General features: G+C 35.0%; 1 protein-coding gene and 1 long non-coding RNA gene across 14 annotated transcripts in view; one reads left to right on the top strand and one right to left on the bottom strand.

The window, feature by feature from the left end:
- Nucleotides 1-16,734, bottom strand: part of how (protein held out wings) — a 301,990-nt gene that overhangs the window by 247,530 nt on the left and 37,726 nt on the right. The window lies entirely within an intron of this gene.
- Nucleotides 1,032-11,953, top strand: LOC141458250 (uncharacterized). Its single transcript, XR_012460842.1, has 3 exons — nucleotides 1,032-1,203; nucleotides 9,187-9,428; nucleotides 11,450-11,953. It is a non-coding gene; the product is annotated as an uncharacterized lncRNA (long non-coding RNA).

Here is a 16,734-nt window from a genome sequence, read left to right as displayed (position 1 = left end):
CACCTAATTGGTAGTTGGACGTTAAGCCCCGCCTGAAAAAATAGGCGATTACTTTACTTTACTTTTTATTAAATATTACCATCCCTTACCCAAATCAAATTGTAACTAATTAAAAGGAACAAAATTTAGGGAACATTGATTTCAATTGAATTTAGGAAAAACTAAAATGATACAGTTCCTTCGATGTGTCCCTTAAATTAATATCCTTAACATTAAAGTCAACTTTTCTTTGTTGGTACTAACTCTATATTTACAGAAATTTAGTTGCCTAAACTGATAAAAAAAGGGTACTTTTCCGTTAGCCGGGCGCAAGCGAAAAACAGTATTGGGTAAAACTGTTTTCTTTAAAATTCATTAATATTTGTTTATAGTTGAACGTTTTCGACTTTTTTTCGTTGACTTGGCTCGCGTTTGGTTCACAATTGGCGACATTTGCGCCCGGCTAACGGAAAAGTACCAAAAAAAGTAATAAATAAATGTTAATTATACAATAGATATGAATTAATATTTTATCAGCGATTGCACATTACTGCACATTTTGTGCAATGACGAAAATAAAAACAATTTTGTCTCGAAAATCTCTCAAAAAAGCCAGCAGATTGCATTCGTGAGAATAAATGAAATAACTATTTTGAAATAAATGATAAATAAAACAGTTGTAATAAATGTTCACCACAAAAAATGAAAGGGAAATATACAAATGTATATATAAAAATGTATTTGTTGTTCAAACAAATGTAATAATAAAGTTCACATACATAATAAAAATAAAAGGTTTGAATAATTCATTATGTAATAAATATTTTCTCGAATACATTTTTATTTATTTATTTTAAAGAAAGTAAAATATTACATCTTTTAAATCTTCTAATATTGCAAAAGCATACTTTAAAGAAGAAAAAGAAAAAAAGCTTTACACAAAGTTTTCGGCATAAGTAGAATAAAAGAATTTTGTAATAAGTCCCTTTCAAAATAATGAAACATTACCTTTTTTAAAAGCAATAAGAAAACATCTGATAAAATAAAAATTAAATAATATTGCATACGTACGCATAATTTAGGGAACATAAGCCTTGAAAGCTTCATGCACATACGTATGTAGAAATGCAATAAACCTCTCAGTTTCAACTAACCTCTTGTTGTTGCAAAGACGACAGACATATTTTGTTAAGAATAATATTAGATAAAGTTAAACCGAAAAAGGTAAAGAGTGCTTTGTTATTTATTTTTTGCATCAATAAAAACTAAAAAGAAAACACCCAGTATCTTTTACATATTTTAAGAAGTGCAACATTCAGGGCATTATCTTTTTTTTATTATTTACTGTAAACTATTGAGAAATAAAAGTAAAAGACACATTTAAATAAACTAACGCGAGTTCTATTTTGAAATTCACTCAAATTTTTCAGTAATTGTGTTATTATTAAAATAGAATTTATACAAATGTTTAACAGAACTGAGTGAACATGATGTTACTTATTTATAAGAAAGAATAAAAGAATTTCTTGAACTACGAGGGTCGTTTGAAAAGTGCGTGCAAAAATAAAAACTACTTAATTTTTTGGGGTAAACCTTTTTTATTTTTCAACATAGTCTCCTTTTAGGCTTATACACTTCGTCCAACGCTGCTCTAGTTTGTTGATCCCTTCCGAATAATAGGATTTGTCCAAGTCTGAAAAATAGCCATTCGTTTCTGCAATCACCTCCTCGTTTGAATAATATCTTTTTCCCGCCAACCATTTCTTCATATTGGGGAACAAATAGTAGTCCGAGGGAGCCAAGTCTGGAGAATAGGGGGGGATGTGAAACGAGTTGGAACCCTATTTCCATTAATTTTGCGACCACAACTGCTGAGGTGTGAGCTGCTGCGTTGTCGTGATGGAAAAGGACTTTTTTTGTGGGCCAATCGTGGGCGTTTTTCTTGCAGCTCGGTTTTCAAAAGGGTCCAATAACGATGAATAATTGTTTTACCCTTTTCCAGATAGTTGATGAGGATTATTCCTTGCGAATCCCAAAAGACAGTCGCCATAATCTTTCCGGCCGAAGGAACGGTCTTCGCCTTTTTTGGAGCAGTTTACCCCTTGGTAACCCATTGTTTAGATTGTTCTTTGGTCTCAGGAGTGTAGTGATGTATCCATGTTTCATCCACAGTGACGAAACGACGCTTAAAGTCCTGCGGATTCTTCTGGAACAGCTGCAAACCGTCCTTGCAACACTTCACACGATTTCGTTTTTGGTCAAGCGTGAGCAATAGCGGCACCCAACTTGCGGATAGCTTTGTCATGTCCAAATGTTGATGCAAAATTTTATGTACCCGTTCATTCGAGATGCCCACAGCACTAGCAATCTCACGCACCTTCACTCTTCTGTCATCCATCACCATATCATGGATTTTATCAATGATTTCTGGAGTAGTAACCTCAACAGGGCGTCCAGAACGTTCAGCGTCACTTGTGCCCATATGGCCACTCCGAAAATTTTGAAACCACATATAAACTGTTCTAATCGAAGGTGCAGAGTCACCATAATGTTTATCAAGCTTCTCTTTAGTCTCCTGAGGCGTTTTGCCTTTCATAAAGTAGTGTTTAATCAACACACGAAATTCTTTTTCGTCCATTTTTTGAAAATCACTTTACTTTCTCGATTCAAACGAATGCCAAACACAAAGAAATAGCCGATCTGGCTGAAACTTGGTGTGTGTTCTTCCAAGAGATGCTACTAACTAAACATAACCTCGATACGCGCCAGTGGTGCTATCTCTCTGACTTTGCACGCACTTTTCAAACGACCCTCGTAGAAGTGTAACGAGAGAACAATATCGAGAGGCCAGTAGTGCAATTAAAAAAGTTCCGGGTGCCATTTTGGGATTAGATTCTTTTATTTTTTTTTTATACAGAATCCTACTGGAATGTAGAAGATTTCAGGAATTGCTTCCATCCAATTACTACACTGTTTTGCTCCATTTTTAAATATATAGAGGTAGTCCAAAGACTTACGCAGCGTCGTAAACCGTCTTTTCCACGTAAGTCGGAACATACGTAAACTGAACCATATACAGTACAGTACTGTATTACCATAATAACAATGCAGTACTGTAAGCACTTAGCCTATCTTAACACAGTACCCTACATAATTATCATAAAACTAAATACTGTACAGTACGTTAAATAATGAAATGAAACAGTAATGAAAAACAGTAGTGTACTTTACGAATATCTAATTTCACTTCCATGGTCATGGCCTTCCTTTTCTTCGATGCACTGCCATCAGAAGAGTCTGGGAGCCATAATGAAGGGCAAAAAGTGATCGTGACAACGATTTTAATGGCGAACTGGGGATGCTGGTGACGCCGTCTTCCTCGGTCCCGTGGCCGCTGCACACCAAATCACGTACAGTAGTTCGCGGGGCTTTTCATACGACTGTACAGTACTGCACACCAAAACACGTACAGTAGTTTGCGGGCTTTTCATAGTACATACTGTACTGTAAATGGGAGTCGTAACCATGAAACGTCGTAACTCGAGACCGTCGAAGCCCGAGGACTACCTGTATTAAGCTTTAAATGCACAACTATTTATCAACTATTTTGTAAGTATGTTACATTCCCGAAAACTAGATAGATATTGAAAACAGAAAACTTTATAACCAAGCAAGATGTGACCAAATCGCCAGCTTCTTACTCCCAAAATATCTGATGTAAATATGAACAAAAAGTTTTCCTTTCTGCAGGTTATGTAATTGAATTATTTCTCGAGACTTACTATTTCTACCAAAAATATTAGTTGACTTCAATAATTTTAAAAGAACCATTTATAATAGTAATAAATCAATCAAAACCAAAAAATAAATAGGTATACTCAGTAAAATTTGAGAAACGTGTCTAATGTTTTGTATCTGGTCCACAGACAGATTGAAACTGATTGAAATCTGTTAAAAAAAGCTTGTAAAATTTTATCCTTTTCTTTTCAAATATAAATATTGAAGTACACAAATGAGGTTATCTCTTTGTAAGGTTTAAGTGTATAAACATAAAGACAGCTGCAGATAATTATTAAGGTTGATGTCTTTTTGTTTTCAATAAAAATTGCGCGTTAAAATAATACCGGTGGTAAGACAGGATGTTGCATACCTGTATCACCTTCATATGATATAAGACAAATGCAACAAGCTGTGCATACTTTGTATCATGGAAAGATGCGATAAGGTGACCAATAAAATACTACCATTTGCTAAAACTATACGAGGGTCGTTTGAAAAGTGCGTGCAAAAATAAAAACTACTTAATTTTTGGGGGTAAACCTTTTTTATTTTTCAACATAGTCTCCTTTTAGGCTTATACACTTCGTCCAACGCTGCTCTAGTTTGTTGATCCCTTCCGAATAATAGGATTTGTCCAAGTCTGAAAAATAGCCATTCGTTTCTGCAATCACCTCCTCGTTTGAATAAAATCTTTTTCCCGCCAGCTATTTCTTCATATTGGGGAACAAATAGTAGTCCGAGGGAGCCAAGTCTGGAGAATAGGGGGGATGTGAAACGAGTTGGAACCCTATTTCCATTAATTTTGCGACCACAACTGCTGAGGTGTGAGCTGGTGCGTTGTCGTGATGGAAAAGGACTTTTTTGTGGGCCAATCGTGGGCGTTTTTCTTGCAGCTCAGTTTTCAAACGGTCCAATAACGATGAATAATATGCACCTGTAATGGTTTTACCCTTTTCCAGATAGTCGATGAGGATTATTCCTTGCGAATCCCAAAAGACAGTCGCCATAATCTTTCCGGCCGAAGGAACGGTCTTCGCCTTTTTTGGCGCAGATTCCCCCTTGGTAACCCATTGTTTAGATTGTTCTTTAGTCTCAGGAGTGTAGTGATGTATCCATGTTTCATCCACAGTGACGAAACGACGCTTAAAGTCCTGCGGATTCTTCAGGAATAGCTGCAAACCGTCCTTGCAACACTTCACACGATTTCGTTTTTGGTCAAGCGTGAGCAATCGCGGCACCAATCTTGCGGATAGCTTTGTCATGTCCAAATGTTCATGCAAAATATTATGTACCCGTACATTCGAGATGCCCACAGCACTAGCAATCTCACGCACCTTCACTCTTCTGTCATCCATCACCATATCATGGATTTTATCAATGATTTCTGGAGTAGTAACCTCAACAGGGCGTCCAGATATACTCAGTAAAATTTGAAAAACGTGTGTAATGTTTTGTATCTGGTCCACAGACAGATTGAAACTGATTGAAATCTGTTAAAAAAGCTTGTAAAATTTTATCCTTTTCTTTTCAAATATAAATATTGAAGTACACCAATGAGGTTATCTCTTTGTAAGGTTTAAGTGTATAAACATAAAGACAGCTGCAGATAATTATTAAGGTTGATGTCTTTTTGTTTTCAATAAAAATTGCGCGTTAAAATAATACCGGTGGTAAGACAGGATGTTGCACACCTGTATCACCTTCATATGATATAAGACAAATGCAACAAGCTGTGCATACTTTGTATCATGGAAAGATGCGATAAGGTGACCAATAAAATACTACCATTTGCTAAAACTATACGAGGGTCGTTTGAAAAGTGCGTGCAAAAATAAAAACTACTTAATTTTTGGGGGTAAACCTTTTTTATTTTTCAACATAGTCTCCTTTTAGGCTTATACACTTCGTCCAACGCTGCTCTAGTTTGTTGATCCCTTCCGAATAATAGGATTTGTCCAAGTCTGAAAAATAGCCATTCGTTTCTGCAATCACCTCCTCGTTCAGCGTCACTTGTGCCCATATGGCCACTCCGAGAATTTTGAAACCACTTATAAACTGTTCTAATCGAAGGTGCAGAGTCACCATAATGTTTATCAAGCTTCTCTTTAGTCTCCTGAGGCGTTTTGCCTTTCATAAAGTAGTGTTTAATCAACACACGAAATTCTTTTTCGTCCATTTTTTGAAAATCACTCGACTTCCTCGATTCAAACGAATGCCAAACACAAAGAAATAGACCGATCTGGCTGAAACTTGGTGTGTGTTCTTCCAAGAGATGCTACTAACTAAACATAACCTCGATACGCGCCAGTGGTGCTATCTCTCTGACTTTGCACGGACTTTTCAAACGACCCTCGTAAGTGCATACATGGCAGACAACTTTTTCTTTATAGCTACTCAATTAAGATTGGTAAATTTTAGGACAAACTCTACTTGAATAAATAATCTCCAACGATATAAGTAGGTATGCAATGGTTTTTAGAATTATCTCAATCAGACTGGACGAGCTACTATCTCCAAAGAGATCAAAAGCATCTCCTCACTTTTCTTAGAATACATTGAAGTAATAAAGACGCTTCTTCTTTAAAGTTATGGTTTTACTACTTTTTCAAACCGGTTTTCAGCACTTAAAAGTCAAAAGTTGCATAATTCTAAACTCTAAATATGATTTATTATTTCAGCAGTTTAAACAATATGTTAAACATAACTTAATCGATTATGTAATTTGTTTTTCGATTCAAGATGATAAGTCCAACGCTAGAGTATAAGAAGCTCAGCATGAACGATTGCTTGCTTATTCCCCTTTTTAAATGACCCTATCATGACACGCACCAGTTGCTTACACACTGTGGGGACCCTCATCAATATATATGCAACCCAAGTATTCAGTTAAAAAGAAAAGAATGCATGTCACAAACTTAGGTTTAATTGGCTCTTTTTATTTAACTACAACGAGTCAAAGTTTAATGTTACAACAAATTAGAAGTGGATTTAAAAAACAAGTTTCTGCACTAATTACGGTTTTATCAAGCTTTTAGAGGGAATCATTTAAAAGAAAATAGTGACGACATTTTGTGTGTCACAGATAGTTGATTATACTGATTGTTTCTACATTTTGAAATAGACATTCCGTTAGTTTTTCATCTCAAACTAACTTGCGTACGATTTGGTTTAGACTGATTGATTGTGAATGCAGTCTGTACTGCAATAGCTGAAAAAACAATTCTATAGGAGTTTTAGAACTCCGTTTACATCTTAATGTAATTTTGTATTTACGAGCAGACTTTAAGTAAACGAACACAAGATAAAATAAGTCTTTTTTAAGCTAAGGAGTTAAAAATTCAACTACTTTTTAGTTACACAACTATTAATGATAATTATTACTGTAACTCACATAAAAACGCCCAGAAAATGAGACAAACATTTGTCGAAACGTTGGTGTATAAAAATTAATGTTATTTAGCGATGCATTATTAATTCCACAATACACACAATTTATCGATCACAAAGAAGAAACACTAAATATCAAACTATATGACCGTCTAGTTTTCCACATATTTTTATCGAAAATGATGCAAAAGAAAAAAACGTATCTTGGTAAAGAATACTTTCCTGTATTTGTGGGTTTCGACGAAGGATCGTCAGGAACTTTTTTGAACGGTAAAAAAACAAAAAAGAATTTCGTAAGGTTTTCTTTGCAGCAGCTACAGATCATTCCGAATCCTCTAGACCCAGGGGTCCCCAAACTACGGTCCGCGGCCCCATGAAGCCACTTATCCGACTCCCGCCACACTTCCGGAAGGGTAGCTCTTTCATTAGTGGTATGTGGCGGCATCGCTCACGTACAGTACTACTTCCGATGACGCGGGATGCACGCGTCACGGCTCCGGTAGCAATGTGAAATAATAGCAGAAGTATGAAGACAGTCAAAGCACTATAACTAAACCTGACATTGACCATCTCATTAGCCAAAAGCAGGTCCATAGTTTCCACAGAAATACAGAGCAGTTTGGTGATTTAAATTTACTTGTTCTTTATTTGAAATATTCTATTTGTTCCCGTTTTGTTATTTTACTTTAAAAATGAGATACGAGGGTCGTTTGCAAAGTCCGTGCAAAGTCAGAGAGATAGCACCACTGGCGCGTATCGAGGTTATGTTTAGTTAGTAGCATCTCTTGAAAGAACACCCACCAAGTTTCAGCCAGATCGGTCTATTTCTTTGTGTTTGGCATTCGTTTGAATCGAGGAAGTCGAGTGATTTTCAAAAAATGGACGAAAAAGAATTTCGTGTGTTGATTAAACACTATGAAAGGCAAAACGCCTCAGGAGACTAAAGAGAAGCTTGATAAACATTATGGTGACTCTGCACCTTCGATTAGAACAGTTTATAAGTGGTTTCAAAATTTTCGGAGTGGCCATATGGGCACAAGGGAGGCTGAACGTTCTGGACGCCCTGTTGAGGTTACTACTCCAGAAATCATTGATAAAATCCATGATATGGTGATGGATGACTGAAGAGTGAAGGCGCGTGAGATTGCTAGTGCTGTGGGCATCTCGAATGAACGGGTACATAATATTTTGCATCAACATTTGGACATGACAAAGCTATCCGCAAGATGGGTGCCGCGATTGCTCACGCTTGACCAAAAACGAAATCGTGTGAAGTGTTGCAAGGACGGTTTGCAGCTGTTCCAGAAGAATCCGCAGGACTTTAAGCGTCGTTTCGTCACTGTGGATGAAACATGGATACATCACTACACTCCTAAGACCAAAGAACAATCTAAACAATGGGTTACCAAGGGGGAATCTGCGCCAAAAAAGGCGAAGACCGTTCCTTCGGCCGGAAAGATTATGGCGACAGTCTTTTGGGATTCGCAATGAATAATCCTCATCGACTATCTGGAAAAGGGTAAAACTATTACAGGTGCATATTATTCATCGTTATTGGACCGTTTGAAAACCGAGCTGCACGAAAAACGCCCACGATTGGCCCACAAAAAAGTCCTTTTCCATCACGACAACGCACCAGCTCACACTCTCAGCAGTTGTGGTCGCAAAATTAATGGAAATAGGGTTCCAACTCGTTTCACATCCCCCCCTATTCACCAGACTTGGCTCCCTCGGACTACTATTTGTTCCCCAATATGAAGAAATGGCTGGCGGGAAAAAGATTTTATTCAAACGAGGAGGTGATTGCAGAAATGAATGGCTATTTTTCAGACTTGGACAAATCCTATTATTCGGAAGGGATCAACAAACTAGAACATCGTTGGACGAAGTGTATAAGCCTAAAAGGAGACTATGTTGAAAAATAAAAAAGGTTTACCCCAAAAAATTAAGTAGTTTTTATTTTTGCACGGACTTTTCAAACGCCCCTCGTATGTGCAGTGTGCATAGATAGAGATTAGTTCATAGTTTTTTTTTTTTCAGTCCGGCCCTCCAACGGTCTGAGGGACAGTGAACTGGCCCCCTGTGTAAAAAGTTTGGGAACCCCTGCTCTAGGCTTTCTAAAAGCATTCCAATCAAGAAGGAAGAATACGATTGCTTGGGATCCAACAGAGTCTAGTCTACTCATTGGGTCAGAATTGACTAGACAAAATGAGCATAATAAAAAAACTGAATATAATTAAGTCGATTAACTCTGTACTGCAGTAAAATCTGGCATTAACATGGTACAAGTCTTGAAACATATCCAAAAAAACAAACTACAATTATAAGTTTTGGTTTTTTCATTCTTTCTATATACTCGTAATTTGTAACGTTTTTTTCTCAACAGTTAAAAAGACTGGTAAGACAATATTGGATACTTTATCATTACAGCGTCAGTAACATTATCAATACAAAAAAATTTCGTGTCCGATAAGGAAGTCGTGGTAACAAATTATCACGATCAAAGTGATCGTGAGCACGTCTAAAGAAAATATATTATTTCGCTGGAATGTTTTTCTTTACTTTTTTATTTTTGCAATTATTATTTATGTTTTCATCTTCCGGATCTTTTAGTTATCTTAGATATATGTATTTCATGTTTTGAAAAGAAAGTATAACTAAATTTCAATTCAACATCAGAATAACTAAAAAATATATATTTTCTTAAATAATCAATATGTTAATGGAAGACTTATGTTCTTTTAGAGCTTTTAATTCAAACTAAACGCAAGTTTTTGAAAATATACAAGTATCAAACTCGTCTAAGATCGTAGGACATAGACATTAGGGTGTTTCATTTTTCCGAAGTTGTGAGTATCACACAACTTTGCTTGACCCCTGAGTCTAAGCATTACAAAAGATATATATGCCAAATTTCATGAAGATTGGACAATGATTAGAGGTTGCACACATTAGCCACTATTATCTCAAACTAGCTAATATTTCTAATATTGAAGTGTTTTGTGTTAATGTAAGTTTTCTTTCTATAATTTCATTTATGTTTCTTTGTTCATTACAGTTTAATACTTAAACTTGAAAATTGGAACTAAATGAGGTATTTGGCTGTTAGAAAAAGTGCCCAGTGATGAGTTTTTAGGAGCAAGGCTTAATGTTCTAAAAGATGGAACCCATTCAAGAGAAGCTGCTAAGAGTTATTAAAACTCTCACTCCTTTATTTTGGAGTTTGGAATGTAAACAATTTCACTTTCAGGATCCCAGGAGCTTTGCATCAAGCAAGGTGGATGGCAAAGGCATTATATGCACTCAAAATAGCCCTTTTTGCTAAACAACTGAATATCTCTCAACGAGAATTGAAAGGAATGGAACGCTTAGCCGATTTTGTCAGTCTCACATATGTTCGATTTTGGCACGAGGCAACTGTAAGTCGATGGGCTCCAAAGAATGATCTGGATTTGCTACAGCTTCTGGTCTCTTACCCGGATACAGACGTCAAAAACAGTGCAGTCACAGTTGCCAAAAAAATCTTTGGTATCTGTCGGAAACAAACGTGTGATTGGCTTTTTTGGATGAACGTATTACTGAAGAAGTTAAACAAAGTATGGTTCAAAATTTGGAAACCAAACATGCGAAGAAGAAGCAATTAAAAAGATTAGAGGGTAAAAATATAGACTTTGAAGGAAAAGACGAGCCATTTCGTTACCAAAAAAACCAAGACGTTTTTGAGTTATTTGGGTTCTTCGACGTGACAGAATACTGCAGCGATTCTCTGAGAAGCCACGTAAATGCTCTTAAAGTGGTCAATGATGCTGTAGAAAGAGGAATAGTTCTGATAAAAAAGTTTAACGAATCGGTTAGAGACGAACAACAAAAACAATACTTGTTGAGGATGGTCGAGTATCACAGAAAAGTCGTCACTAACCGAACAAAAGAAGAGATTGCATCATATAAAATTGATTAATATATAAATGTCTTACATATTCATAATGCCTGCTAAATCTTGTATTTAGAGTTATTATAATTTTAAGTTTGTGATTTATAGTTTTTCCAATAATTGTGATAAATATTGAGAATTTCGTATTTTTCCTAAATCTATAAAAGTGGTCAAAGTGTGCAACCTCTAAATATGATCAAATCTTCTCGAAATTTGGTATGCGTAACTTTTAAATTACTGAGACTCGGAAGGCGAGCAAAGTCTGCCAAAATTTTATATTATTTTTTTTCCTCCTACAAAATGAAACACCCTAATAGACATAGATGAAAGCAAGCATTCAGAGCAACTTCGATGGTTACATTCTCTTTCTAGGAGCCACTGCAGCAGCTCAATGTCCACTGATCGATCCTACAAACTTATCGACCATCTGGTAGTCGGACAGCAATTAAAAACTCAAAACTTGGGAGAATTTGACTTAAAATGAACTGTTTCCTCTAGATGGATTATAAGTCTGGATCAAGTCGTTACCTGAAGCCCATCTAAGAGATGAAAATTTTTATTAAAAGACTACAATCAGGTGTAAGAGGAAACCTGGCAGGAAGCGAAATGTAAAAACTTGTAGAGGGAGGTTCGCTCCGGAAGTCAAAGCTGATTAGAGATGGCGTTATATACAAGTGAAAACGCCACAGAAAAAGTACAAAGTAGGGTAGATATAAATGATAAAAAGAATTCTACAGACAAGCTGTTATTATCGAAAATATTCTTATCACACTCCCCATTGTAAAAATTTATTACAGAAAGATTACAAAAACTTGTATTCTGCCACACGATTTCTTATCAAAAGTACTTTATTTCAAAAAAATAAATAAAAATTAACAGAACGAATGGAATTTTACTATTTAATTGTAATCCTAGTTTATACAATTCAAAAAAAGCCGTATGAACTAAAATGAAGCAATAAAAGACAAATAGTTGAGGTTTCAAATCTTCAAACCTGAAGCCCCACCCTGAAACGCAGCTATTAATAATAATAAAAAAACTATTTAATGCAAAAAAAGACGATGACGCAATTCCATATTCAGTACAGGACATAAAGCAAAGCCTCATTTGAATATATTTAAAATACAAATTGAACAAAAGATACATAAATTGTACAAATAATTTGTAAGCAACTAATGATTTCTATTGCATTTAACATTAAATAATTTTTTTATTAAATTTTAATTGTCCACTCAACTCATTTCAAATAATTATTAACTTATGGAGAGAAAGGTTTTAATTGTTGTAGAAATATTTAAGATTACAATGAACTTTCATTACATTATTATCAGATTTATTGTATAGAAAAAAAGAAAGAGTCTTTTAAAATACGTCCTTGTAATAATTTATGACCCAATGTATATGTTATGCAATAATTTTTAATAAATATAAAGTTTATAACAGTTCTTACAGCCTCCGAAAGTCTTCTGGATTATTTAGCAGCTTCAAATGTCTAAAAGTTTGTGATGTTCGACCAAAAATTGAAATGTGTGTCTCAAACTTATGGTGAATCTATTTGAAATGCCTGTTGTAAATCTTGTGGGTAGATAATCCATATTTACAAGGTAGTTTTATTCTTAAAAAGCTTATTATCTCTTATTTCTATTTTTTTCTTCAGGCGGGGCTTAACGTCCAACTACCAATTCGGTGTCGTGGCCGGAGGCGACTAGCAAACATACTTTACTGTAAATTTCTTGCATTAACCATTAAATAAAATCCAAGGCCTAAGACCGGGGGAATCGAACCCAGTACCACAATACATATTAGCTTTACAGGTCTCGCCACTAAACGCTCGGCTATCGTGGCGCCTAAAGATCTTATTATTCTCGTCCTTTATCCAAATAAACCCATTATCGCTTCCTGAATTTCCACAATTATCTGGCAGCCCTGATCTAATCCCGTTCCACAATTCTTATACCAATCCTGACAATTCTACACATTGTTGAAGCCGACGCTGACCTCCAAAACTTTTAAGCACCTAGCTTATAATCTCTGTCCACAGTTTTCTATTGTAGTACTAGCTGTCTCCTTTCTAAAAGAAATCAGTGCCCAATAGTGATTTACTAATTTCGTTATATGATGTAGTTAGATAGATTAGAAAAGGAGCGAGACCTATGCCCCACGGCACCGCATCCACAAGAGACTTATTGTGCCTTCCCCTTTAAGTCTAATAGATGAAACCTCCCCTGCTAAGAAGGTTGAGGACTTTCCCTACTAGTTCTATTTGCGCTACTATCTCCTTTGGTCTCAAACTTCCAAAGGTTTCGAAGCTTAACCGCTTATATGAGATATGTAAAGCTTAGATTTACATTCGAATAGTTTATGTTTAGAAACAATTATACCATTTGTATCTCTTACTTCTTTGTAAATGCTTTTCTGTAATCTTTATCTTCGTCATCTACAGGGAAGTAATAACTTTTTTTAGAGAATTGAGGACATAGATCAAATTAGAAGATTTTTAAGACCAAACTATACAAGTTAAATTAAGAAATTAAGGCATTAGTAGATGCTTAGAGAGGCACAAAATTTGTTTTAAAATCAAGGCAGAATTGATTAGGCTAATGGCCTACATTCCTATCCGTCACCATTTAACTATAGCAATGTCCCTTTGCAGAAATTTTGGTATATCTATTAGTTTATCTAGCATAATCGATTATTTTTCACAGACACTAATAGTAAAAATGAAACTACGATCGAACAGATTATCGATTTTTTGTGATTTACCCGAAAATATTCCGTTTTAAAGCACCATGAGTCCGTAAAAATTTTTTTTTTTTTTTTTTTTTTTTTTTTTGCGCATCGACGTCTGTGGCCATTAGCGCCATGTAAAAATTGTTATTTAAATATTGATCTGTACATTTATAGTCAAAATAAATTATCATGAATTATCTTTAAGGAATCGATTCTTTCCCAGTTGTTTGAGATTGTATCAAAAACGGCTCAAACTATTTTGTATTAGAACTACATAGGATTATTGTCTACAAGTAAATCTATAACTTTAAATTTAAAAATCTAGAGTTAAAAACGTAAGTAAAACTCCAAATTGTTTGGACGGTTGTAATACGAAATTGGATAATAAATTCTGTGTTTTTAGTGTTCTTTTTCATTGTACAAAAGCGTTTTAAGAATTGTACATAAACGTTAATCAAACACAGTAAAATTCGGTATGAGCGTTCGCACGAGATATCTTTTTTTAAAAATTATTTATTCAGATTCTTTTTATCAAACAATGGTTAACACCAAAATGGTTTCAAGGGTTCAATTTATGACAGATCGAGTGAAACGAAGCACAGAACAGGTGCAATAATTTTGTCTAACAGGTGTACTTCCGTCAATGTTCTTTTCCCTTTCATCGATATTCTGCTGCTTCTTCAAAACAAATATGTAAAATAATTTTCTTCAAAAGGAGGATTAAAATTAAATTAATTACTGAGTAGGTAAAATTTTCATGGTATCTTATTAATAAGGAGAGATTAATTTTTGGTGTAGTGATCAAGAACGTGCATTTGAGAGTGGGAGATCCCTAATTCAAATTCTGTATGCAGCTACTTCTTATCTGTTAGAAAATAAATTCAGTAGCAAAATATAATTAATTGACCTGGTTTCCGGTCTAAGTTTTAATCTTCTCGAAGAAGTGGAACGCCTATGTTTATAAGGTGTAGCTGATGGTAATGAGAGAAGGGTTAAAAAGATAAGACATCTTGAATTGTCAGTTATATCGATTTCTCTGTACAATTTTTTGTGCTCATCAGGTGAACAAAGAGGCGTTTAGTGCAATAGGTAGTAGTAACTTAATTTTGAAAAAGTCTTAAAAAAGTTGTTTTGTCAATGTTACCCAAACTGGGTGGTCGGAAGTTAGGAAAATGGCCTCATTGAACGTGTTATTTTTCTGGTAATAACTGTTCTCGCCAAGTGCTGGTTGCAGTTCAGTGATGATATGAAGTCTCTCGGATTAATCTTAAGTCAAGTATTAAGTTAATATATCACACTTCTAAGACTTTTTTTGCTTCCATTTTGGACAGATTAATCTTCAATTTCCTGTTTTAGGTTATCATTTTTATTAAAAATTATTCTTATAACTAACCATTCAGGGAATTACATAATTAATTACTGAAGAAGAATCTGAGAAGAACACGCAAGCAAGCTAATTTACTATACTCTTACAATTTTCAAGGTCTTTCTTTCTAAATCTTCGAATTTTCATTAAACGATGATTGGCATCAAAATAGGAGCTAAAAATTTGGTAAGTCAGAAACCTCAAGAAATGAAGAAAGAATCTTGAGATTCAAGAAAAAGAAAGATAATTTAGGAGCTAAATAACAAAAAAGAAGACAAATCAAACAGAAATTCATCCTCCAAAATAAGCGAATTCGTTTCAGAATCTGTTGATTACAAAACGCTACTTGAATGTCACACAGCGTTCCAGTTACCAGCTTTACATTGTACTATGTAGTAGGTACTCGCGCCATTAATAAAGATCTTTGTATCAGTTCTCACACTGTTAGAAACACATTGTAAACCATACAACATATTGTCCGTCCGCACATACTGACCTAATTCATGGTTTCCATTAACTTGTTCAAGGTAAAGTCCAATTAAACACGGTCAATCAATATTGGCTGGACTATCTTGCTAATTATAGTTCATGTTTTTACGAACTACAAAAAAAAAATTAAAAAAACTTAGGAAAATGAGGGAAAACTGAATTTAAAAACGAGAAATGAGGACAGCGAGAAAACAAAGAAGTGAATATTTATTGAGAAATATACAAATAAATACGATTTCCAGCTAGCTAAGGTAAGTACTGAGGTCAAATCAAATTTTCGAAATTGCTATATTATCGAAAAACTCCTGCGATCTTGAAAAAGAAAAACTGATCTTGTTTTTCCAGAAGAAAGAAAGAATATTGCCAATTTCTTGAAACATATGCGTACTTTACATACGAGTACAACAATGTAAAAAAAAAATATATATTATAATTGTTAATAAGCCTAAGCCCTGAAGATGGACCCAGTTTCTACGTCGAAAGCTTGGTAAAAATAAAAAAATTAATGAGAGAAATTAGCAATATTCTTTCTACCTCCTCGATTAACGAATTAGTCACCAAAAACAATGAACAAAACTCTACGATCTGGTTTGTACGAGGGTCGTTTGAAAAGTCCGTGCAAAGTCAGAGAGATAGCACCACTGGCGCGTATCGAGGTTATGTTTAGTTAGTAGTATCTCTTGGAAGAACACACACCAAGTTTCAGCCAGATCGGTCTATTTCATTGTGTTTGGCATTCGTTTGAATCGAGGAAGTCGAGTGATTTTCAAAAAAATGGACGAAAAAGAATTTCGTGTGTTGATTAAATACTACTTTATGAAAGGCAAAACGCCTCAGGAGACTAAAGAGAAGCTTGATAAACATTATGGTGACTCTGCACCTTCGATTAGAACAGTTTATAAGTGGTTTCAAAATTTTCGGAGTGGCCATATTGGCACAAGTGACGCTGAACGTTCTGGACGCCCTGTTGAGGTTACTACTCCAGAAATCATTGATAAAATCCATATGGTGATGGATGACAGAAGAGTGAAGGTGCGTGAGATTGCTAGTGCTGTGGGCATCTCGAATGAAC

The sequence above is a fragment of the Rhodnius prolixus genome, unplaced genomic scaffold (assembly GCF_049639745.1).
Source record: "Rhodnius prolixus isolate KJV_2025 unplaced genomic scaffold, Rpr scaffold_5, whole genome shotgun sequence".
NCBI classification, from domain to species: domain Eukaryota; kingdom Metazoa; phylum Arthropoda; class Insecta; order Hemiptera; family Reduviidae; genus Rhodnius; species Rhodnius prolixus.
Note: the sequence above shows the minus strand (reverse complement) of the source record. Positions and strands in the feature narration are given on the sequence as shown.